Source organism: Talpa europaea (genome assembly GCF_964194135.1).
Source record: "Talpa europaea genome assembly, chromosome: 10".
NCBI lineage: Eukaryota > Metazoa > Chordata > Mammalia > Eulipotyphla > Talpidae > Talpa > Talpa europaea.
Window position 1 is genome coordinate 43,635,238 of NC_140077.1, and position 25,900 is coordinate 43,661,137.

Genomic DNA, 25,900 nt, shown 5'->3' on the forward strand with positions numbered 1-25,900 from the left:
AAACCCTCTGAGGAGCACCACACTGTTTCCCATAACCTGCCGCTGGCTTCTCAGCTAGCCACTGCCTCGACCTTCCAGTGCCCACCTTCCCACCCGCCAAACCAGACACAACCCCACATCCAGCTCAGTTCTCTGGCATGGGAGACACCACCCTCATGCTGATGACCTGGCCATGGCATTTCCAAGTCTTCCCAGGCACTAAGGGCCCAGGCCTCCCCACCTCTCTGCCCACCCCTTTGAGTTCTCCCCATGAGCTATAGATGCCTCCCTGGTACGCTCTCTCATTCTGTGTTATCACCACTATTTCCATTGCCCTTACCACAGGCCTGACATAGTAGGTGCTCAATAAACACTGTTGATTGAATGAATGATGCTGACGTGCTTCCCCGTACAGGACCATGAGCTCATTGAGGGTAGGGACCACGGCGCCTCTATCTCAGTATTTCCACCAAGCCTGGTGTGAAAGGGAAATCCCCAACAAGAAAGCACTGTCGGGCCACAGTGAATGAACATGGCTGAGAACTGAGGACAGATGGTTTGTGGAGGGGGCAGGGGGGAAGCAAGATGCGGAGGGTGAGAAAAAGGGAGCCTGGAGCCCTGGTCCTGAGAATGAGGACTGAGGAGGCTGGGAGTGGGGCAGGGCAGCTGGAGGGAATCCCTCCTCCCCCTGGGCTCTCTTTAAGGTCAACTTCCCCCCACTGCCCCACCCCCCCAAGAAAGACCAATTCTCCCCTTTTACTTTGAAACAATGTGAGACTCTCAGCCCGGAGAGCTGCTATGTTTGGAAAAGGGGGCTTTGATCCAGAGGGAAGCCAGGGGGCCCTGCTCTGGCACACGGGCCTCAAAGGCACACAAGCGAAGATGGGCTTCAAGGGCTGCTTTGCTTTTACCTTTTACTTTTCCATTTCTTAAGTACCTGCTGTGGGACAGGCCCCCACGGGCATTATTCCATTTACTTGTCCTGAGAGCCCCATCTTACCGCTGAGGAAACTGAAGCTGAGGAAGGCTTCCTAACGCCCCCTGGCTGCCTAGTGCTGGGAAAGCTGCGGCCAATGGCCCTGGGTTTGCGCCCTGCTCCTGCTTCCCATTGACACCCCAGCCTGGCTGCCCTCGGCCACTGCAGACTCCAAGCAATATTCACTGCCCTAAGCTCCCCCTGCCTCCCCCCAGCCGGCACAGAGGGTCTCCCAGGGTCTCTTCCTTCTCTCTGGCTCCTCACTCCCTCCATTCTGGCCTGTCTTATATGGAAGGGTCCTTGCCCACCATGGCCAGGGCCTTCTGGACTCCTCAGTATTTGGAAACAATCCCCACAGGCTGCACAGAGCTCTCCAGGGGCTAGAAGTTAGGGCACAGGTGGTTCCCTTCCTGGGGCCCCCACAGAACCAGCCCCCCAGCTCCCATGCCCACCTCTAGACCAGAAGAGCACTGGGAAGGCCAGATTTGGGAATGCCCGAGCCAGAAGGACAAGCAGGGAGCAGCATCTATCAGGCGTCCCTCTGTGTGGGGCACTAGACTGGGCACGCCAACGTCCTTCTTCACCTTGACCCCCTCCACTTGCAAGCAGGACAGATGGGGGCCTGCTCACAGTCATACACCCGGGGCCAGAGAGGCCCACTCCTTCTAATTCTAAAATGCACCCACTGCCTTCTCATTCCAAGGGCCCTCCTCACCCAAGGGGGCAGCTTTTGCTGGAGGCAGCTGCGGGGGAGGGGGCACCCAGAGTACAGGACTCCAGCCTGGCTAGAACCCCCTCCTCACCCCTTACAGAGCGAGCTGGGTGGAGGCGAAAGAGGAGGCTGTGTTGAAGCTGGAGCAGGCCGTCCACATGTGAACATCTGTTTATAATTCAAAACACAAAACAAAAAGATGGTTTGCTGAGCTAATTCACAGGCAAAGGAGACGGCAGGGAAAGATAGAACTTTGTTAGGAACCCAAATTGCTTTCCATTCCTTTGGACGTCATTTAAACCATGCAAATGTGCTTATTCAGCAAACCATGCAAATTAGCTTATAAACCCTGAGTAATCCTTGGCGATCAGTGTCTGGGACACTGTGGGGACCCCAGCTGGGTCATACGGTAGCTTTTCTTGGTTTTCATCTGTCGTGTATCTGAAAATAATACTAGGGTTTTCCTTGAGAAGTTTCCATGATTTCGACATTCTGGTCAGTTCTTCCCTAATTATGTCTCCCAACTATTTCCAAAGAGCATGTCTTTGTTTATTGTCTTTGTGCAACAGGGGCCGAGACTGGCTACTAGATAAATGCTCATTTTGCACAAAACTGTGCAAAAAGGCCCTTATTGATTCCATCTGGAGGGAACAGCATACCCAAGCCTTCCCAGACAGATGTGTGTGGTGGGCTACACCCTCACTTACTAAGTGACCTGGAGCCAGTGGCTCCCCCTTGAGCCCAAAGTTTGTCATGTCGCTCAGACATGCTGGCAGTTAAGCCAGTTTCAGATCACACATATACCCATGTATGGGGCAGGATGGGATGCAGAAGCAGCGGACAGTGTTAAGGGCATACAGCGCTGGAAAGGGCCCCTGCTGTGGGCTGATTCCTCTCCTGCCCCAGGTCCTTCAGATGGCTGAGGGCTACCTCTTATCAAGAGGGAGCAGGTAGAGAGGGAGCAGGGTATATTGAAACAATATTTCAGGTGTACATGCCAACTAAAACAGTAATCATTCAAGGATGAATAAACAGGCAAAATAAAACCTCTTTATGAGGCATACGAAAAATTTTGTAACTTTAAGAAATGAAAAATATAGCATGAGAGAGAGAGAGAGGAAGAAAATACTTTTGAAAAAGATTTACAACATGAGATGCTCTATGCAATCTACTCAGTCAAGAAACACACAGACTGCACTGCGTGGGGAGCCTCAGGGACACAAGGACCCCCGTCTGTAGCCTGCTTCTCCAGTCTGCTGCTGTCACCTCCCTGCCAGGAGACCCGCTCTGGCTGGAGCCAACTTTCCTCCTCCTCAAATCTTCCTTGGAAAATCTCAGTAAGACGTCTCGATCCTGCTTGTCCGCAGCCAAGGAGTGAGTAGGGCAGAGCACCGTGCGGGGATGGGGAGCCAAGGCAGGAGAGACAAGCCTGTCCCCAGTACAACAGCCTAATGCAGGAGAGAGGGGCAGAGAAGCCCAGGGATGGGGGCCACTCCCATAGGGCCCCCATCACACCCCTACCACCAAGTGCTTCCACAGCCCCCACCACCAGGGCTTCCCTTCCCAGGGGGTTGGAAACTTCAGGACGCTTGACCCCTCAGAGCCTAGATTACGGAGAGTCTCTCCCAAAACCCTTGTGACAATGACGTCACCTCCCCCTGTGAAGCAAATAAACACGCTGTCATCTCACAAGCCCAGGAAACAGCCACCAACACCCAATGGGTGGAAAGGCCATCCGGGTATCCAACGGAAGCCACACTGCCAGCTCTGAGGATGGGGAGGGGTGTCTTTTGGGAGAAATCTCTCTCGGCTATCCCTTAACCAGATCGTTAAGACCCTTCTGGTCACACAGGCAAATGCTCAGGATAAGCTCTGCTTGGCCTCAGTGGCCGCTTGAGTCCATGCCTAGCCCCCAGCCAATCACAGCGTCAGGACCACGGGTGGACAGGGTGGCTCTCGGTCCCTATTGCGCCTGAGATGGAAACTCAGAGATGGTCACTAGAAGATGAGTAGGGACTGGGGAGAAGACAACCACATGTCCACTCTGTGGCCCCAGGATACATGGGGACCTAGTGCTCATTTCAGAGGCTGCTGGAGTCAGCTCTGTGTACTGGAATCCCGGCCATTTTCAATGATGGGAAGAAAACTGCATGGTGCAGGTTGTACGTCAAGAAGCAGAGAAAATGGGCTGCTAGACAAATACTCATTTGGAAAAATATCAATTATATTCTCTGCTTTATGGCTTTCACCAAAATGTATTCCAAATGAATTAAAGAACTAAATTTAGAAAACAACATTGTGCAAAAATTCAAAGAAAACACAGGAAATAAACATAGACCTGTGGAGAGGGAAGGTTGCTTACACATGATAAAACCAAATGCAGCATTTGACTACATCATAACTTACAATGTTACAGGGCAGCTCCGATATAAAACGGGTTGCCTGACTGTGGGTCCTCACCCGTGCACTTAAAAGGGACTTAATACTCCGCTGCAGGCACACACAAAATGTTAATAAAAGATTTATTCACAAGGGAAGGGGGATATGAGGAAATGTACAACTCAGGTTGAAAGTGGGAGATAAATCTTAAATGCATCCTACCCGATCAGCCGACCTGGAATCCCAAATGTCAGTCTGAGAGCTGGCCGCGAGCCACGAACCATGAAACCCGGAGGTGAGAGAGAGAGAGAGACTCCAAGGCCCACTTGTCTGGTTTTTATACCAAACCTAGCTGCTTAACTCCACCCTCAGGTCCCAGCAACCTTCCCTTTGGTGGTGACGTGATTTGTCTTTCCCAATGTCCTGATGGCTTTGGTTTGGAGTAGGGGTGGAGCCACCAACTGGGAGAACATTTTTGCACCCAACACTAATGATAAAGGACTGATCACAAAAATCTGCAAAGAGCTGATGAGACTCAGCAACAACAAAGAAAATAATCCAGTCAAAAAATGGGCAGAAGAGCTAAAAAGAAACTTCTCTGAAGAGGAAATGCAAATGGCCAACAGGCATATGAAAAAATGTTCAACATCACTTGTAATCAGGGAAATGCCAATCAAAACTACCATGAGATGCCATCTTACACCAGTGAGAATGGCACATATTAAAAAAACTAGCAACAACAAATGTTGGCGAGGGTGTGGAGAAAAAGGAACTCTCCTGCACTGTTGGTGGGAGGGCAAACTGGTCCAACCACTATGGAGAGCTGTGTGGAGATTTCTGGACCTAGTAAACATAGAGCTTCCATATGATCCAGCAATTCCACTCCTAGGTATTTACCCAAAGGACACAGAAACATCAATTCCAAAGAGCACCTGCACCCCTATGTTTATAACAGCGCTATTTACAATAGATAAGCTTTGGATACAACCCGAGTGCCCAAAAATAGATGACTGGATCAAGAAGATTTGGTTCATATACACCATGGAAAATTACTCAGCATTCAAAATAGATAAACACATGCAATTTGCAGCAACATGGATGGCGCTAGAAGGGATCATGCTCAGCGAAATAAGCCAAAAAGAAAAAGAAATATACCGGATGGTCTCACTCATAGCAGGAATCTAGAAAACTTAAATAAGGGACCAGGAAAATGAATAATTATAAGAAAGTGAAAATCAAAATCAACAAAAAACTATGAACCAGAGGCACTTTTTGGGGGGTGGGGGCCGGGAGGGGAGGGATTGGGGTCAGAATGGGGCATTTGCAATTGTATGGGGGAATATAAAAATAAAATTTATTATTTAAAAAAAATAATAATAAATAAATAAATAAATAAATAAAAATAAATCTTAAAAAAAAAAAAACAATTACTTCTCTATGACAAAATGCACTCCAAAAAAGTTACAAGAACTGGGAGAAAGAACTGCTTGTAAACAGCACATATCTATCTGTCAATTTATCCATCTATCCATCCATCCATGAATAAACCGATGTTATTAAAAATTCATGCCTATCAATTTAAAAAAGACAACCCAGCATACAAGAGACAAATACATAGGAGAGTAAATCCAAATGGCCGATAAGCATATGAAAAGATGTTCTACTTCATTAGTAATCTGGGAAAATCATATTAAGATAAAATTAAAGACTTTTTTCCTTAGCAATTTGGCAAAAATTTAAAAGACTGGTGACCTCAAATAATGAGGTGGGACTGGGGAAATGGGTGTTTTCATAAACTGCTGGTGTTTAATTCAGCCCAGAAGACAGCCTCGTTCAGTTCAAAGAAAGAGTGAACATCACTTTTGGATAGAGAGGGCACTGTCATGTAAGTTTTGTCCATGGGTTGGGGGGGTGGAGGTGGGCAAGGAAAAAGTAAGCTAAGAGGACACACAGTGAAACTTAAAAGGTGCACCTCACATCATTTATCAGTGTGAATCATCGGAGACGAGGATTTCTTGTGGGTGTTGAGGGGAACCTCTTAAAAGAACAGCAAACAACAAGTCCAAGAACCACAAGACTGTGAGCATGGGTTTTTCAAGTAATCACCATTCCACTCAACCCCCTCCTCACACCACCCAGCTAGGCACCCTGAAAAAGGATTGACATTTCTGTCTCCCATCGCTGAAAATGGCAAAGGACTCCAGGACTCCAGAGCTGGGTCTTGGAATCAGACATTCTCAGCTTCTCTGTCACTCCCTGTAAAATGGGCATCCTGGGGCCTCCCTGGTGGCACAAGGGGTTGAGATGCAACCTATGAAGCTGTCCACAGCCACTGCAGCACAGGTTCAATCCCGGGCCAGCCAGGGAGTTACCCACATGGTACAGCAGACCACTCCTTCTCGCCCACTGCTCCCCTCGGCAGTGTATTTCAGTCAGTCTGCCTGTTCTGTTCCCCGCTCTGTCTGCTGAATCGTCTCACCCTCCCACCCCTCTGGCCTGTACCCCAGATCTTGTATGCATAAATAATAATAAATAAATCTTTTTAAAAAATAAAATAATTCTTCTTATTAAAAAAAAATAAAAATAAAAAAATAAAATGGGCATCCTCGTACTTCCCTGGTGTATTGTTGGAGTTCTGAATGAGATGAAGGCTGCACAAGAAGCCAAATGTCATAGGTAAAGAAAGTGTTCTGCTAGAGAATATCATAAAACAAAGTGTTGATCTGAGAACAGATGGGCTGCAGTGGAGGCTGAGATATGAGAAATGAGAAATGAGCTATGAGAAATCCAGTGTGACTATCCTACAAGTCAATAATGAAAAAGACCCAAAGAAAAAAATCAGCCAAGGATAGACAAGTCATAAAAAAGAAAATACATAAGGCCAATACACGTGAAAAGAGTTCAAATCTCTGTTCATTTACAAAAAAAAATTAAATTAAATAACTATGAGATACTATTTTGAGCCATTAACTGGCAAGAACTTTTTAAAAATGTAATACACAGAGCTGGGAAGAGTTGTGACCCGGCATCCTCATACAGTGCTGTTTGAAACATAAAATAGGACCTTTCTGGTGACAAATTGAAAGTATACATTGAAAACCTTTACAATGGGCTTTCCCGTAACCTAGGAAGTACCAGAGGTTGACATTGCCCTAGCAGATTTAGAGACATCAACCCAGATCACTGCCCAACTCCCAATCCTCTCCCACCCTCCGTGCCCCGTTATCACAGGGAAGACTGAGCTACAATGTCTTGTCCCTCTGGCCACAGCCCACAAGACACACAGCCCCTCACTTGAGATCAGAGGGCAGGGCAGTGCATGCGGAAGGCAACTTCATCTGCCTGAAACAGTTCATAGACAACAGGAAACCAAGGTGGTTACTTTCTTGAGGTACAGTCAAAGAAGGCTGACCTTCCCAGAAAGTAGGCTGACCTTCCCAGAAAGTGACCAGAGAGGCCAAGACAAGAGTGAGGGGGCCTCAGCCAGGTCCTCAGGCAGCAGGGTCTGGGGTGGGATTAGCTGTGTGAGATTGATGTGGAGAAGACACTGTGGTGCATAAAGGAGGAGGCAGAAGGCAGGAAGAGTCTCGAGCACAACTTGGGTCTGATACCCAAAGAAGAGATGGAGAAGAGCCCACCCTGCTGGGTAGCTCTGAGGAGCTCCTCCCCAGACCACAGGGAGGTCCAAGCAAGGCTGGCGGATGCAGGCACACCGCAGTGGGCAGACATAACCCGAGCCCAGGCTCTAGGGCCCCTGCGGTGCTCACTGTTGGCTGTCGGCTGGGAGCAGCCCAAGGGACTGATCACTGGAGAGGGAGCCTGGCCTTGGCAGATGCACTTGTTGGATCTGAAGGTGCCAGCTCTCCTGAGAAGAGGTCTGCACAACCCCATGGATGCCAAGAAAGGCTTCTGGGGCTCCCTGGACAGTTCCCCTATATCCAATTCCCAATGCCCTAACATGCTACTAAGGGTCCTCTGAGCTATTTCTCCTGACCTTATTTTTCACAATTCCCTTTTTGATAAGTCAATGGGGGCCATTCTCAGTAATATGCTATTCCAGGAGTTGTATCACCTGCCCAAAGATTTGTGCTTGAAAATGTTCCTTGAAACATTCTTTGTAAGTGTTAACATTAAAAACTAACCCAAATGTAAGGATGTGTATCTTGATGATAGAGATCTGGGTTACATAGGTGTACACATCTGTAAAAACTCACCAAGCAGTACACGTCAGATTTGTGCATTTGGGGTAAGTAAATTTAATCGCAAAAGAAAATTGAAAGACCTAAACGACAACAAAGTAACCCAAGTGGCCTAGAATGAAGGAATTGGTTTTTAAAAATTATTAATTATTAAGTGTTCACACAATTAAATGATATGTAGTCACGGAAATACTTCAAAGGCTAAAGGCATAGGGAAATACATATTTTTTAAAATGTGAATTAGGGCTTTCCAGAGAAACAGAAGCAATAGGAGATATTTGTTGCTTTGATTGTTCATTAGAAGAAATTGGCCATGCAATTATGGAAGCTGGCAAGTTCAAAATCTGCAGCGTCAATGTCCTAGCCCAAGCTAGAGGCCATCAGGGAGAACTTTCTCTTGTTCAGGGAAGGGTCAGCCTTTTTGTTCTACTTGGGCCTTCGGCTGATTGGCTTAGATTCCACTCTGAGGTAGGGCAATGTGCTCTACTGAGTCTAGTGATTTAAATTCTAATCTCATTCAAAACTCCCCTCACAGAAATACCCAGATTAATGTTGAACCACGCATCTGGGTGCCCCATGGCCCAGACAATTTGACACATAAAATTGACCGTCACAACATGGTGAATGAAAAGATGGGGTAATCAAACTTTCAGATCCTAATTTCATAGAGCAGATGTGAATGCGTTACATGCTCACATATAAAACACAGTATGGCACGTAGAGAGAAGGAAATAGAACAAAATGTTGGGCATCTGATTTGTAAGACCACACATGATTTTTATTTTCTTCTTTCTTCCAAACTCCTCTAGTTTGAATGGGTCTCTGCCCTCCATTTGATCTTTTGTTTCCTCCTCTGTAAATGTCCTACCTCCAGATTTTTCCCTATTGTAAATACGATGGTACATGTAAAAACTAGCACAGGGGCCCAGAACAGCAGATGTCAGCAAACCTCAGCATCTGTCCTGTCCACCCTCCTTAGAGCAGAGGGAAAACACATTTTCCCACAAATCACATGGCCAAGGCAAGGATCAGTCGGCCATTTCACAAGAATGACCCCTGGAGAAGGAAGTGATTTACCCAGACCCCCAGCAAACTCTAGACCTCCAATTACCCTGAAGATTCAAGACCCAATCCTGGTCATCTCAGCCAAGCAAGGCAGGAAGATTGGTTCACGCGCTGCTGGCTTCCTCTGGCAAACTTGCCAAGACAGCCCTTCCCCAAGATGTCCCTGATTCTCCACTCCCAGCTCCAATCCCCTCAGGCTCAGGCATCCCTGACTTTTAAGGAACTTCTGGTCTCCAGGTGGCTAATTTGGGGACACCTCTCTGGCCTCCTAAGATTCAGGAACAAATAACTCTACGGAGCCAAAAACGATTTCTGCAAGACTACCTGCTGCATGCCAGGCACAACAGGCACTTCACCTGCGCTGACACTGAATGTACCCTACAGAATGATCTGAACACACCAGGCACACCTGTGTGTCCCTACCCAGAACCCTTATCCCAGACAGAAAAGTGCTGACTGCCCCCCGCACACACACACACTCACATACATACACCAGGGCACACACCTCTAGGCTCTCATTCAGAAGCCAATGGGAGCATCCTTGCACCCTGCTATGCTGGGAAATAACCCAGGAGGCCTTCCTTCCCAGGCTCGTGAGATCACCAGGATGTTCTGTTCTGACCATCCCCAGCTGACCTTAGCACTACAACCCAAATCCTGAATGAAAGAGCTTGGAGAGCAGTCTGGGGTCAGTACTCGCCTTACCTTCCTCTCTTTACAGTTTCTTTACACAGCTCTCTCAATGCGAGTGTGCTCAAGCATCCCAGACAAGAAGGAGCCAAGAGCAGCATGAGGGTATAAGAGGAGGTAGTGGAGGCAGAGGTCTACCTTCCTTAGTAGTCTGAAATTCCACTCTGCTCCATTTCCCTAGATACAACAGTCCTTCACACTTTAGTGTGAATTGACTTGCTAGCTTGCTTTTACAAAGAGGGGCTTGGCATGACACCCCTGGGCAGCCCGAATGAAACAGTAAGGCTGATGGGGATGTGAAGGGAGGCAAGGGTGGCAAGGGAGATCTGAACTACAACTTCCTCTGAGAATCAGGAGTGCTCAGGGCAGGTGCTCTTGATTCACCCTGCCCACCCACCCTTATCCAAAGGAGCAGGGAACCCAGTTTGCACCCATTCTCTACCATCTGCCCCACAATACAGACAATTCAAGTTAGGCACAATTCACATTTTGCCATTTTTAATGATCAAAAGCTCTGTACAAAAAAAATCACAAATGAATCCTAACAATACCCCTGTGAGGTAGGCAGGCAAGTATTATTCTCCCATTTTACAGATGGGGAAACTGAGGCAGAGAGGGAAAGTGAACAGTCAGCGATCCCAGCACAGCTGGAATGCAGGGCCAACCATGAGAACATGAAGGCTCCCTCCCAGGTCAACCCTGGTCTCTGGCCCCTCATCCTTGTGGGCAAAGAAATGAAAACTTTTTAACACATGCAAAAATAAAAACAATTCCAACAACAAATCTGAAAAGGTAGTGAGCAGATGACACACAGTAGTTCTGCAAAAGAATTCAGACAAGATGGTTACATTCATGCCAAGACTCAGTAGATGTGAACAACCTCAGCCTCTTCGCCACTTTCGAAACATCATGACCAGTAACACCTCCACTTCCTTCTCTACAGAAGTTAGCCACAGAGCAACCTCCTAGTCCCCACAAGTCACACTTAGGGTACGGTCCCCCCCAGTTCAGGACCTGGGTTTTCACAGGCACAGGGCCCAGAAGAAGAGCTGCAAGGCTCAGCTCACACTGCCTGCCTCTCCTGCCTCTCTGGGGAGCCTCCCACTGTCCACAAGAGCTGGTGCTGGTGCCTCCAACTTCATGGTGCATGGCCCCTCTCTTCCTCTGCCCAGCATGAAAAGCAACTCATGCGTGCTCAGCAAGCATGGTCTGGAATCCAAGTGACCCCTAATCTGCCCTGTACCCACACCCCAGTTTGTTGAACGGCATCTGTCAGTACTTGGGGGTGCTGCTTGCAGAAGGTGGGGGCGCAGAGCCATCTCTATCTGGTGGGCAGGGAGGAGGCTCTCCAGTGGAGCCTGTCTCCCTCAGCACCTCCAGACGGGCTCCCATGCAAATCAAGCAGGCCTCTTCCACAGGATTTCACCCAACTTCTGGAAGCTCTTTCCTCCCCTGAAAGGAATTTCTTGATGTTCCAGGCTCTGTGGAAACCTCCATAGCCCTCCCAGTACCAGGGACGGGGGTGAGGAAAGAAAGGAGAGGGAGGGGCCTCCAGCAGGCCATGCTGTTATCCTTACAGAAGTCTCCAACCCGGAGCCAGAGCCCGAGAGGCAAGAAAATTGGATAAAGCTGCCTTTAAAAGTAACAATCTAACCCTCTCCCACAAACTGCATCCACTCCCCAGGGAGCCAGAGCCCAAGGGCAGTGCTCAGGCAGCAAGAGGGGAGAAGCCAAGGGGCCCAGAAGGGAGGCACAGAAAGGGAAGGAAACTACCTGCAGCCTGCCTGCCCTGCACCAGGGCCATCAGCGCTGCTGTGAAAGGGGACAGAGGAGGAGGGAAGTAGCCCGGAGCTTGGCTGGCAATTTGGGGTGTGACCTCCTTAACCGGCTAAGGGCAGCCCAGACAGCCCATCTGCAAGGCATCTCTCTCTCTCTCTCTCTCTCTCTCTCTCTCTCTCTCTCTCTCTCTCTCTCTCTCACAAACACACACAAACACACACACACACACCCCTCTTCTGGGAGGCCATGTCATTTGCAAGGTGTGACTGTGTGCCAACTGTCCCACAAAAAGCTCTTTCATAGAAGAGACCCCATACAGTCCCTCTGGGGTGACTAGGAATTGCCTCCTCATGACCACCCCGGAAAGAGCACCGGGAACACCAGCCCAGGAGGAGGCAGGGGCAGGGGGAGCCCCTCCTATAGGAAGTCCCCTGCGGCCCAGGCCTCTGGGCTGTGGCTCTGCTCCTGCCACTGGCAGCGCAGCCCAGAGAAGGGCGGGTCCTCCACGCGCTCCAGCTCAGGGAAGCCCAACTGGTGGAGGTTCTCGTAAACTCTGGCCTTCGATGCCATCTGGGAGGAAAGCAGAGAGGGGCCAGCGCTCCAGGTGAGGCAGGGTGACCTGAACGACAGGTCACCCTCCCCCCTTCACCAGGGCAGCCTCTCCTTGCGGGCTCTGAACAAGACTGGGGCCGGTTCTGCCCCCAGCTAAGCGACGTGACTGAGCTGACTTGTGTTAACTGCGCTGAGTCTCAGGTTCCTTCTAACAGGGATGTGGCTCTTCCTCCCGGGCCTCCTGAGGAGGCTCAGCACAGCATGCACTCACACAGTAAGGAAGTGGGGAGTCACACGGGGCCAAGCAAGGCTGTGTCAGCCAGACACTCACTCGACACTCAGGAGCACTGGCCACAGGGGCCCAGGGGGCGGGGCAGGGCTGGCAGTGGGGAAGCAAGAGGCAGCAAGAGCCCCTTGACTGTGAACTGTGGCCCAGGCTGGTCCACTTAGGCCTTTGCCCAGGGGTTAGCGGGCACCTCACCACACCACCCTTTTGCCCAGCAGCCCAGGCTCTGGCACCAGACTCCGCACACCATCAATGTGCCTCTTCTCCCCACCATCCTGGGAGTGGTAGGAAGAACAAAAGCTTCACTCAGAACAAAGGTCTCCAGGCAACCCTCACCCTCCACTCATCCCCAGGAAAGAGGGGATCCAGCTCCCCATCCTCACCCATGGTTCCCCAGATTTTCATTCTCCAAGCAGAACCCCCCAAAAGTATCCTCATTCCCCTATCACCTCAACCCACACAGGAGATCAAAGGGGAGGCTGAGCCCAGGCTGAGCGCAGGCTGCTCAAAAGGGTGGCCTCACCCACCATCGACCACCCTGAAGGCTCACCTTCGCACAACTGCCCAGCCGCCACCATCCCTGCCCCTGGACACTGCCGTGGCATCCCTTGCTGCTCTGAACCCACTGGCAGTCGTGCCTAAGGCCCCTGCAGGCTCCCATCCTCAGTCTGGCTGGGGTGTGCACCCCCTGCCCGCCTGCCCCAGGGGAGCTAATACCGGCCTGGAGTCCAGATTAGAACCACCAGGACTGGGTGGTGAGGTCAGGAGGGCCAGCTTCCTGGAGGAGGGTAATTACAGGCCCCGCTGCCGAGATCAGTAGGCCTCTCTCCTTACCTCTGGCCTAGGTGTGGAGGCAGCAGCTCTGCCTCTGAAAGCAGTGGCAGCCAAGCAGGAGAGCCAGAGGCTGAGCAGAGGGCAATGATCAAGAGGACCTTAAGGAAGGTGTCTCAGGACAGACATCGGGTGCTTTAGAACCAATCACCTGGCTCTCACACTGACAGTGAGCAAGTACTGACCTCCCTGTGCCGGTCACCCTGCAGAACAGGAGCAACAGTTGCCCCGAAGACAGTCCTGCTCATCACAGCCCAAAACTGACCTCACGGAATCCCCCCAAAATCTCATGAGGTCACGCTACAGTATCAACATTATTTCCATTTTAATGTTGAGGAGAGTAGGCTAGACCAATGCACTTGTCGAAGGTCACAGAGGGCAGTTGGCAGGAGCTGAGCCACCACACCAGCTTGCCCTGAGGGCCGGGCACAAACACCAGCCAGAGGCACCTGGCAGATGCGCACAGCAGGAGCCCAGCAGGCACAGTACCTGGTGGACCGCCAGGACCCCTCGCGCCTCCCCGTGCACGCATTTACTCTTCAAGCTGAGATGATCATCCTGTCCCGCACAGACTCGGTGCTGGAGCCCCAAAGTGAGACAGGAGAAACGCCGGGCCACGTGGAAGTCTCAACAGCGGACGGGAATGACCTGGCCCCTCCGGCAGCCGCCCCTTGCGCCTCAGCCTCCCGCCTCTCACCTCCCGCATCCAGGTGCTGAACGGCCTCTGCCAGGACTGCGCCTTCTCCAGGTGGAGATGCGCGTTGAGAAGCACCAGGTGGACAGAGCGATCCAGGTACTGCAGACTCCGCAGACGCAGTCTCCGGGCCTCCTGCTCCACCTTGGCTGCCTTTGCCTGGAGGACAGTACAGGAGTCAGTCTGGGGGACACCCCACACATCGCGCATGTACACGCCACATACTCTCACGAAACTCTCACACATAAAACACACACACTCACATACTCATGACCCCACACACACAGATACCCCATGCCACAGGCACCCCCATTCACAGCGCACACACAAACTCTGCATGCACACTAATGAACACCCTACATACACACACACACACACACACACTCACAACTCACACACTCATACCCCCTGCTGCCCTCAGCACCAGGGCAGGGACGGAGGGTGGATTCAGATGGCAATGGGAGGGACCCTGCCCCATCCAGGTTACAGGAAAGGCCATTAGGTGTACTGGTGCCAGGAAGAAGCCACTTCCTATCGGGGAGGGTGGTCAGCCTCCCTGAACCCCTATTTCCTCCTGAAATTCTATCCACTGCTCCGTTCTGAAGGGAGACCAGACAAGGACAGGCTGCCAGCAGAAAGCTCCAGGCATACAACCTCCATCGTACCTGAGGGGTGAGGAGGGTCCGAGGGGCCCTGGACAGGATGCCCAGTTCTAACCACAAGGTAGGGGCCTCCGGCCAACTCTCTGTCACCCCAAGGAAGAATATCTCCTTCCTGGTCCCCAACCCTCCCGGGACTAGAGGAAAGCCCAGGCCTCCAAGAGTGGGGGTGGTCAGTGCTCTGCTCCCTGGCCAGGAGGGGCCGTGCAGTGGTCTGCCAGGGTAGGCCATAGGGGTTCTGACTTGTGGACACAGCAGGGATCTGCGGCAGCCAGCTTCTCTCTGCTAGGAAGGGGGAGAAACCCAGCCTGCCCTCTGCCCCCTCTGGTCCCTGACTGACCCCCTCGCCTGTTTCTCAGGTGGTTCAGGATCTAAGGTAGAAGGGTACAGACTGCCCTCAGTGGCTCTCCAGGGCTGACAGATCACAGAAAAGCCACCAGGGTTAAAGGCTAGGGAGAAATACAAGATTTGACCAGGGGCCAAAACCTCAGGAACCACTGAAAGTTTGTGGGTAGAAGTGACTTAATAAGACTCATGAAAGACTAATGCTCAGGAGGAAGGGAACTTCAGGGGGTCCTCTCAAACTTCTCCCCAGCATAGAGGTCAGGAGCAGGCCAGCAGACAAGGCCAAGCACACACACAGCCAGCTGTTCCCTGCAGCATGTCTACACCACAACTCACAGCACACCTCTAACCCTCCAGTGTGCTACCCGCCTGGAGGGAGCAGGAGGGTGAGCACTGTAGCTCACTTCGTACCCTCCCAAGGCCACCCAGGGCCCACAGCAGTTCTCTCATCTCCAGAAAGAAGTTGCCCAGGGGCTGTTCCCTCAGCAGCCAGGAACATCTGTGGAAAGGTACAGCCATTTGGGCCTCTGGGAGCCAGGAGCTCCCAGAGCAGTCCCCAACAGCTGGGCCACAGCTGGAAGCTTTCCCACAAAGGCAGTCAGGCTACTGTGTGTCTGGAACACCATGGGAAGGGGCCTGGTGGGACCACCACTAACCCCGGATGTGACACAGCCCACAGTCCCAAAACAGGAGCTGGAGTAGGAGGCCTCCTGTTTCTGCCTCCAGGGACTCAGGCTCCTAGGTTCCCGTGAGGGCGGGGTAACTCCACAGCCAGCCCACCATCATCATCCATAAGGAGCCCGGAGGCCTTGGGATTGGGTGGAAGGAGGGGTGAGGGACCCAGCCCAGTGCTCTGATGCCTGTGGAGAGGAAACGGAGCTCTGGTCCTAGTTCTCCCATTTAAGCTTTCGGCCCCCATGTTTCTGGAGGTAGGACGCCAACACAGTAGGAGAGAAAGCGCCTGGAACCATGAAGAGCCACATCAGCTCCTTCACGTCCGGAGCAGGAGGGAGGGACGGCGACATGAACACGCACAGGCCCACACACAGACCTCGGGGTCCGCTGGAGGAGGCCAAAGACAAGGGCAAAGCGGTTCATGAGATCCAGGAGGCAGGGAGCTGGCCAGAGAGGGCATCAAATGGAGGGTATATTGGGCATGGATTAGCATGAGAGAGGAGGCAGAGCGAGAGAGGCAGGTGGTGGTAGACAGGAAGAGGAAATTGTGGCAGAGGACGGAGGTGATGGCAGGAGGCTGGGCCTGCAGCGCTGTGTGCAAGACAAGACAAGCACTGACCCTACAGACCAAGGGGCCAGTGAAGGCTTCTCATAAGACCTGAGGTTGGGAATGGCTCTGTATCTGGTGAAGGAAGGTGACTGGGATATAGGAGTAGGGGGCAAGATGCCTGTGGTTTTAAGAATTTACAGAGCCATCATTCAAAAAACAATGCAATTCTGTTTAGAAATTAGGCAAATCACCAAAAAGAAGGTTTTTACCTAAACACAAATTGTGTCCAATCCAGGACTCCTATCAGGATGGATAGACACGCCACCCTGCACTAAGAATTCACCCACCCCAACCACTTCTATGGCCTCCCCAACTCCATTCAAAGGCCTCGAGTCTGGTTAAAGACATTTTCTTAGAAAGCAGGAAAGGAAATTACCCTCAGCACACTGGGCAAAATCCATTTTTTTTTTTAGAGGCATGTATTATTTATTTATTTGTTTGTTTATACATGCACTGGGTACAGTCAGAAGCGTGGGAGGGTGAGAGAATTCACCAGAGCCAGAGCAGGGAACAGAACAGGCAGAAGGACCCAAGTACACTGCTGAGGGGAGCAGCGGTGGCAGGAGAGGTCTGCGCGCCATGTGGGACCCTCCTCCGGTGGCCGGGGAGCAGCCGGGGATCGAACCGGCACTGCCGAGGCTGCGGGCAGCTTCGCAACCCACCGCTCAACCGCTGCGCCACGGGGGAGGCCCTGGGCAAAAGCCGTTTTAAATCACTTTTAATTAAAGAGCTCAGAAGAAAATCCTGTGGGCTTGAAAAGCCCGCAGCTCTGGGTAAGGCCTTTGGATACAGCCACCCAGCCCGGTCCCCGCTGTTCCCCGCTGCTGTGGGAGACTCCAGGGAGAGTTAACTCAGGAATCTTCAGGGTGGCAAGGTTGACTGATTCTTTCAAGTCTGCTGGCAAGGCAGGGTGGTGTTATCTCTAAATTCAGATCCCGAAAAGGTGATACCTCACTCCCCCAAAAAGGTTCCCTGGGCCCATCCTGCCAGCTCACAGTCTGTGATTTGAGATGAGACACGACCCGTCCCCTATAAGGGCTCTGTTTTCTTTAAAATAATCCATGTCAGGGCCTCCCTGGTGGCGCTAGGGGTTAAGCACTGCACTGTGAAGCAATCCACAGCCTCTGCAGCATGAGTTCGATCTCCAGCCAGCCAAGGAGAAATCCACATGGTGCAGCAGACCTCTCCTGTCTCTCCTGCTGCTCCCCTCAGCAGTGTATTTCAGTCATTCTGCCTATTCTGTTCCCTACTCTGCCTCTGGTGGATCCTCTCACCTCCTGCATCTCTGGCCCGTACGCCAGCTCTTGCGTGCATAAATGAATAAATCTTATTAAAAAAATAAATAAATAAAATCATCCATGTCAGTGCTAGGGAGGAGGAGAGGCCAGCCACCTCCGGTCCATGAAAATAGTGGAGCTGTTTTTAAATGGCCTGGCCGACCAGGTTGTCATTAGCTGCGGCGGAGCAGGACAAAGCTTCCTAGTCCATGGGGACTGAGCCCTGAAATAGCAGGGGCCAGAGAAAGGTGGGCAGGCGCTGCGCATTTCTCAAGCCTGCGGTCGACCCTGCACCAACACAGCCCCGTGTCACTGGCAGTGGCTCTCTTAAAGCTCTGCTCAGGGCCGGGCCACCAGGAACAGGACCAGTGAGCCAGGGCTGGGAGGTTTCCCAGATGTGTCGTTGCATGCCACCGGTGGGCTGGGCACATCACATCCAGATGCTTAGACGCCAGCACACTCTGTCAACAAGCCCGTGAATGGACACAGATATCGCACTTGCAGACAAGGCTCTGCAAGGTTAAGTAACTGCCCAAGGTCACAGGTTCCAAGTCCAGACACGAACTCCAAACTCTCAGCTCTTCCACCTCCCTAGCCCCTTCGCCTCAGTCAGGTTCAACTCCCAGCCTCACTCTTGCCAAGCGCTTGTCCTCCCATCTTCCTCCTGCCTACAATGTCCTCCCCTCTGCCTGCTGGCCATGTTTAGTTTGTCCCTCAAGGTCAAAGGCAAGCCCACATCTCAGCACTGTAGCCCCACAGCCTGACCTCAGCCTCCCCTGCTTTCATGCTGAACCATTTCAGTAAATACCACATTGCTTTCCATCCAGAGGATTTCTAATTGTTCCCAAGGTGTGATGGGTTCCCCAAGACCACAAAAAGCTCAGAGGAAGGCCCCAGATTATAACCAGACTTACATGTTGGCCTCAACCAGCACCCAGCATGTCCTTTGTCTTGCTGTGCAGCAGATCTGGTAGGTCAGGTCAGTGAGCACATGGTCCTGAGTCATCTCACCCTGTCTCACGCTTTCAATGTCATCTAGAATCTAGATTATTCTGGACAAGTAGTAGGTGCAAAATGTTTGTCAAATCGATGAATCACTACCTTGTATGTCTCACATTTTCACAGCCCTGCATCAGACCACCTGTGGTTACCTAGAAGCAGAGGTCAAAGAGGTGGCCTGACCTGCGAGGGGCACATGGAGAGCCAGACATAGCACAAGCACCAGGAAAAAAGAGCCAACACCCTCCATTATAACCCCCCAGCCCCAATGTCCACAATGTCCAACACCCAGAGCAGAGGGGGAAACAAGAAGCCAGGCCAAGATCAGGGTCAAGAAAAGCCAGTCAACATCCCGTTACTGGAACCCTGCATGGCCTTGTGGTCTCTGCCCTCCTGGTGTGCCAGAGTCCAGGCTGAGTGGGCAGCTGACAGCCCTCAAAGCTGATCAGTCTCCAGAGGGCAGGGTCTCAGAACGCAGGCCCCACATTTCTCAAAGTTCAATGTCACTGCTCTCCTTGGCAGACCTGGGCCCACAAGTAAGCAGAGCCAGCTGCCAGAGTTTTCCATGAGTCCCTGAAAACTCCACCCTCAGGCCTGCGTGACAGTGGGGCGTGGAACAGAGGAAGAAGCTAAAGCTGGCATGTGGGCTTCTCTGCATTCCATTTATTAAACAAACGTCACTCACCCATGCCAGGCCCTGGATTCAGCACTCAACTGGCTGTTGCTCCCTCAGGGGCCTACTATCCCTACACATAACCCCATGAGGTAGCCTGGCGTCCCAATCACCCTGCCCTCCACAACCTCCAAACCCCACTCACACTGGTCCTCACCACCACCCTTCAAGGTAGCCAGAGCAGAGGTAATGACCCCAGGGCACAGAAGGAAAAGTCAAGGCCCAGGCAGGTCAAAGTCATCTGCCCCAGGTTGAATGGGCAGTTCCTAGCAGAGCCCAGAGAACCCTAGGTTTGGAAACCCCTGCCCCAGGGCTCTTTCGGTAACAGCAAAAGGGTGCCCTTCCTGAAAGACCAACAGGGCAGACAAAGCCAAGAGGTATCACAAAGGCAGGGTCAGATTCTAATAAGCATGTGATGATTTATTCAACAACCATCCATCCATTCACTCATTAGAAAGACATTCATGGAGCCCTGCTTGTTCCAAGTGGGGTGTGGGAGTCAGAACAGGAGTGAGTGGCACCTCTGGTGACAGCCACACCCCGACAATGAGCGCAGGAAGCACAGAGCCTGGATCTTAGCATGTGAGGAATGTGCAGGGGTGGTGGGTGCTGGTTTGAGCTTTAAACCCCTCTCAAGTCACCAAACCTTCCAAGCCAATGAAACTCAGAAGCCATGCCTGTGTGCTGTGGGTGCTCCAAGGATATTTATTGTTGAAGAAGCCAGGAAAGTCCCACTGAAGGCCGGAAATTCAGCCCAACAATGGGAAGAAGGAAAAGCAAGAGAGGTCTCAGCTTCTGAGAACATATCACCCCTCTCCCCCCAACACACACACTCCATGTTAGCAGTTGCTCACCAACCCACCAGCTCTATTTTGGGTGGGGTGAGAGAGCCTTGAGAAGCAACCCTTTCCTTCTGCCACACTTTACGTGACAGCTCACAGCTTCTCTAATTGCAGGGCCTGGGCAATTAACCACTGGAATGAAGTCTCGAAGGAATGGCTTGGGCCAAGCCAAGGTCTTGGAGAGACTGAGACACCCGAGCTGAATTAGAGCCAGAGCTGTCTCACTCGTTATTTTTCTTAAGAAACCACCTTACTCCTGAGGACACCAGGCTGGGTCTCCTTGGGCCTCTTGACAACTGCATGAGCCCTGTGTGGTGCATACAGCAGGGACCGGCAGCCTCCTGGCCCACCCTTCCCTTTTCTGCCACAACTCATGCCCCTTAAGTCATGGTTGTCACTGTGGAGGAGGAGAACACGGGCTCAGGAGGTAGGGGACAGACCTCGGTTTCCTCCTCAGTAAAAGGGGCTAATAAAACCCACTCTCATCTCCTCTGAGGACCAGAGGAGTTCTTAGAAAACTCAGAAACTCGGGGCCTCCCCGATGGCACAGCGGTTGAGTGCTGGGTTGCGAAACTGCCCACAGCCTCTGCAGCTCCTGTGAGACCCCCGGCCACTGGGTGAGGGTCCCACATGGCGCGCAGACCTTTCCTGCCACCCGCTGCTCCCCTCAGCAGTGTACTTATCAGTCTGCCTGATCTGCTCCCCACTCTGGCTCTGGTGAATTCTCTCACCCTCCCGTGCTTCTGACTGTACCCAGTGCTTGTATAAATAAATCAATAAATATTTTTTAAAAAAAGAAAAAAACTCAGAAACTCAAAAACTCAGAAACTCAAAGCTGAAGCATAACAGTCTTAAAATGCATCTCAATTTGAGACCAAGGACATTTTACTTCTCTCTGTGTGGCTATTTTCACCTGGACTTTTCTTTCCAACTCTCTCTGGAGGAACAGAGGGGAGAAACATTAGACTGTTTTAAATACAGAACACTAAGAATTCATCAGCCCCGGCTAAGGAAAAGTGTCCCTGGCATTAATGGTTCTAGCAGGCTTCCTCCAGGAGCCCTGACCTTGGTTTGTTTCACAAATATTTTCCATTTCCAAGCTCAGCAGGAAACATTAATTCAACAGATGGAGTGGGCCACTTCCCGGCCTAGCCAGTTTGCCTGGATTCCAGCCACTGCAGATGCGGTTTGTATGGCAGTTTTTTAAGTAGCTGGAGCATTCTGGCCCCTCACACACATGAGGGCAGCAGGCCGACATGCTAGTGAGTGGAGGAGGCAGGGCAGCCTGAGAGAGGCCTGTGCAGAGAGGGCTGAGACTATTAGACCAGGGAAAAGGGAGGAGGGGACCGGCTCTGGTCTTACCTCCAGCAGGTCACAAAATTTCATTAGACCTCAGCTGCTTCCTCAGTGAAAAGGGTCTAAGAAAACCCACCCTCATCTCCTCAGCTGCCTGCAACTATGTGGGGCCCTGGACAACCCACTCTCCCATTCATCTGTAACTGGAAAGTCAGATGCTCTCTGAAGTCCTTTTACACTAAAATCTGAGGGTCCAAGGTGGGTGTTTTGAAGGTACAGGCACATCCCAGGGCACTCTGGCCCACAGTGATCCTCGGAGTTCTCACACAGGTTGACCATTCACTTCGCGCCAACCAAGCCGTGTGCTGCCCCACCCCTGCCCTTCCCAAGCACAGCCCTACCAGGAAGCAGCTCTGGCCCAGCCCTGGTGGGGGACACAGGTGGTCAGAGAGGATGAAGATGGCCCTGTCAAAACCCAGCTCCCTCTAACTCCCACATCCACATTCCCTCCGCCTGTCGGCCCAGAACAGTCGAACCTGCTTTCTTCCATCCCCACAGGGACTGATGCTCGGGCCCCCATCAAGTCAACTCCAGTGCACAGACACCCCCGAGCTGGCCAGGGCCCTGCAATGTGGCTGCAGCTGGGACAGCTTAGACTATCCCGACATCAGTCAGGACATCAGCTCTGGGCCTGGCCAGGCCCGGGCAAGTGCAGGCTGACCTTGGAGGAGGCACACTGCCTGGCTGCCAAAAGCTGCAAATCCCGAATCCATGTCCTCAAGAATATAGAAACATAAATGTTTTCTAGGGCTGTCCTCAATTCTAGATAACCTCTATTCTACTTCTCTGGCACTAAAATATTCTCTTTTAAGTGAAATGCCAACCATATTAGGAGGTAGACGGGTTGTTAATTTTTTTTGTGTTTCTTTCTTTAAAATGGTCACTTTTTTCCTTTTATTAATTGTTTTACATTGTTGATTTTGTACAGTATTAGATCTCTTGTGCTCCTCCCACCTCTGTTTTGATCCCTTTTCCTCCCCCTTCCCTACTTTAAGCTTCATATCTATAGTTGCTTTCAGGTTTTGTCTTTTTTTTTTTTTGACCCTTTGTTTGGTTCCCCTATATTTCTCCTATAAGTGATATCATCCAATATTTTCCTTTTTCCTTCTGACTTATTTCACTGAGCATAATTCCTTCCAGCACCATCCATGTTGCTGCAAGTGGCATAAGTTTATCTTTTTTGATGGCTGAGTAGTTTTCCATTTTGTTTGTTTGTGTGTGTGTGTGTGTGTGTATCACATTTTCTTGATCCGATCATGTTTTGGGGCATTTAAGTTGTTTCCATATCTGAGCTATTATACATAGTGCTGTAATAAACATTGGGGTGTACGTTTCCTTTTGAATTAATGTTTTTTATGTCCTTTGGGTAGATTCCTAGGAATGGAAATGCTGGGTCATGTGGTAGATCCATAAAATGGACACTTTTAATAAAAAGTTACACATTGGCAACCCAACAAAGGTCCTTCCCATTTTTTTTAAACAGTTCTGAGAAATTTATGTGATTGGGGTATTTATAGTTCCTTTAGTTTTTTTCTTTGTCCTATAATACTATTGAGAGTAGTCTCCAATTATGATCTCTAAAATTTGCAGCTTTGTAAGAATATACAAGAGTCACCCCATCCCCCAACACAACATACACACACACACATCACACATAAACACATCAAGGAAAACCATGACTGTATACAAGTGAGGATGAGAGCCCTCACGGGAAACCAAATTGGCCAGCACCTTGACCTTGGACTTTCCAGGAAGAATGGTGAGAAAATTAAAATTCTGTTGCTTCAGCCACACCATCTGTGGTGTTTTAACAACACAGCCCCAAGCTGACTAATACAGCTGTGATACCCTCTCCCTCAATAGGCTCCATCTCTCCACCTGTAAAAGTGAGCAAGTAACATTCTATTTCAGCATTACACTAGTGCCAAGTCAAACAACGATATCATAAGAACAACAGCTCATAAAACTATATACAATAAAACTACAAATCAATAGCTCTTAGGAATCTGATGTAAAAATCCTCAACAAACCAAATGCAGTAAAATACAAAGATGACATACTGTGGCCAAGTACAACTTATCCCAGGAATGCAAGATTGGTTTAACATCCAAAAATCAATTAACATACTATGCCATGCCCGTAGAATAAAAGGGAAAAACCATATAATCATCTCAATGGACACAGGAAAATCATTTGACAGTATTCAACATCTTTTCATGAAGAAAAACTCAATAAACTAGGAATGAAAGGGAACGTCCTCCACTTGACAAATATTATGAAACAGTCACACTTAATGGTAAGAGACAGAAAGCTTTCCCCCAAAGTCAAGAACAAGACAAAGATGTCTGCTCCAGCTACTTTTATTCAACAGGATGATCTTGCCAGGGCAACTAGACAAGAAATTTAAATAAAAGGTATCCCGATTGAAAAGGAAGAGGTAAAACTCTCTTTTTGCAGATAATTTGAACTTATATATAGAAAATTCTAAGGATTTCACTTAAAAATATGTTAGAAATAATAAGCAGGTTTAGCAAGGGTGCAAAATAGAAGATCAATGTAAAAATATCAATGTATTGATAGAAGATCAATTGGATTTCCCTACAGCAGCAATGAAGAAACTAAAAAAGGTAATTAAGAAATCAACTCCACTTACAGTAGCATAAAAATCATAAAATACTTGGGAATTGATATAATAAAAGAAGTGCAGAACTTACACTATGGAAACTACAAAACACCATGTAAAAATCTAAAGAAAACCTAATGAGTGCCTGGCAGGAAGCCAGGCACTAGCAGGTCTGGAAGCAGGAAGGTGTGGAAAGGGGGCGCTGACAGAACGCACCCTGTGCAATGTGGAGAGCCTCTGGTGTTTTGAAGCCTGGGTAGGCAACCCTTTTCAACTCCTTGGGCTTCCAGCTGCACAGAATACCCACAGCTTCAGTTTTCTGCTCTCTCCAAGCTCTAGAACAGCAGACGCGCCAGTTTTTAGATCATGCCGCCACCTGGTGGCACTATACGAAACCACTGGGCAGAGGACCTAAATGTAACTCACCCTGGGGATGCAAATTCCCCTTCCAACTGGCCTCTGACCTGATCCCAGATACCCTGCCCCCAGCCAAATACCAACATTTGCTCCTGTCAAGGTCTGATCCACGACCTTGATCAGACTGGCCTAGACCAGCGACTTCATCAACTTGTGCCTGGCCGCAGGAGGACCATGGGCTGGTTTGCGGCAGCACCTCCATGGCGGAATTTCTCATGGGAATTGCTGGCCAGCATCAGAGAACACAAGGTCAGCAGCACCCACGGAGGTGTTAACTCACTTTGGGGTGTTTGCTCACAGGTGCTACCTTCCACTCCGACACCCTCCTCTGCCCTAGCAGCCAGCCAAAATTCACCAGATCAGAGAAGACAAGAATTAGGCAAGTCAGTGGCTCCATACTGAGCCCACAAGTCCAGTGACTAGAATGGCTGGCGCGGGGAGCATGTGACAGAATACTGGGGCCGTGACTGGCAGGAGGACATATTTTTCTCATAGCCTGAAAATCAGATTTTTATATGAAATCGAGACACTTGGGGAATCTTCCGATATTTATGATTTTACGAGCTATTCCAAAGCAATTTTTAACTGAGCAGGACCTCGGGCAGGGCGGATGTGCACAGGTCCTGAGCTGACAGTCCCCTAGCATCACTGGTTAAACACTAAATGCTTCCCTGTGCTCATTAAAGAGGCCCAGTAGAGGACCCTGTTGGACTGAGGGAACTAGAGGGTTCACGCCTACCCCCACAGGGTTCCAGGACAGGGTGTTCATTCAGACTGGTCACATGGCCCTAGAGCAGCAGCTGCTGTTAAATGCTTCAAAACCACCCCTGCACACAGCTCACCAAGCACTGCAAACCAAGCAGGGGTGAAGCGGGACCGGACGCTCCTCCCTTCCAGGGATCAGCCCCACTTTCAGAAGTGGAGAAGTAACTGAGAGCTCATTTCATCCCTCGGGCTCCCCCTTCACCTTACCCCCTTGTCAGCAGCAGCTGGGCTCTCATGGGGCAGGCTCACCAGGCGGTAGGTGCAGATGATGATTTCCCGAAGGTGGTAGTGCATGGGCGTCATGGTCTCGCTGACGGTGTCCACTGACGCATCCACATCCTTCTTCACAGGTGCCCGTCGGGCAACAGCTGCACCAACTTCATCACCACCTGGGCCAGAGGAGGAGGGTGAGCAGAGAGAAAACTGAGGCAGGCAGGAGGGAATCTGGTCCCCGCAAAGGCTCACCCCTACACTAACAGCCACACAGGTCATTCTGGGTACACTCCTCGCTCTACTA

The 25,900-nt window shown here is 50.5% G+C and overlaps 1 pseudogene across 1 annotated transcript in view; it reads right to left on the bottom strand.

Moving 5' to 3' along the window:
- LOC311178710 (paladin-like) overlaps nucleotides 1-25,900 on the bottom strand; it is a 69,891-nt pseudogene that overhangs the window by 31,116 nt on the left and 12,875 nt on the right. Inside the window, exon 10 of the transcript in view lies at nucleotides 25,633-25,772. The product of the transcript in view is annotated as a paladin-like (transcript). The remainder of the gene's footprint in view (nucleotides 1-25,632; nucleotides 25,773-25,900) is intronic.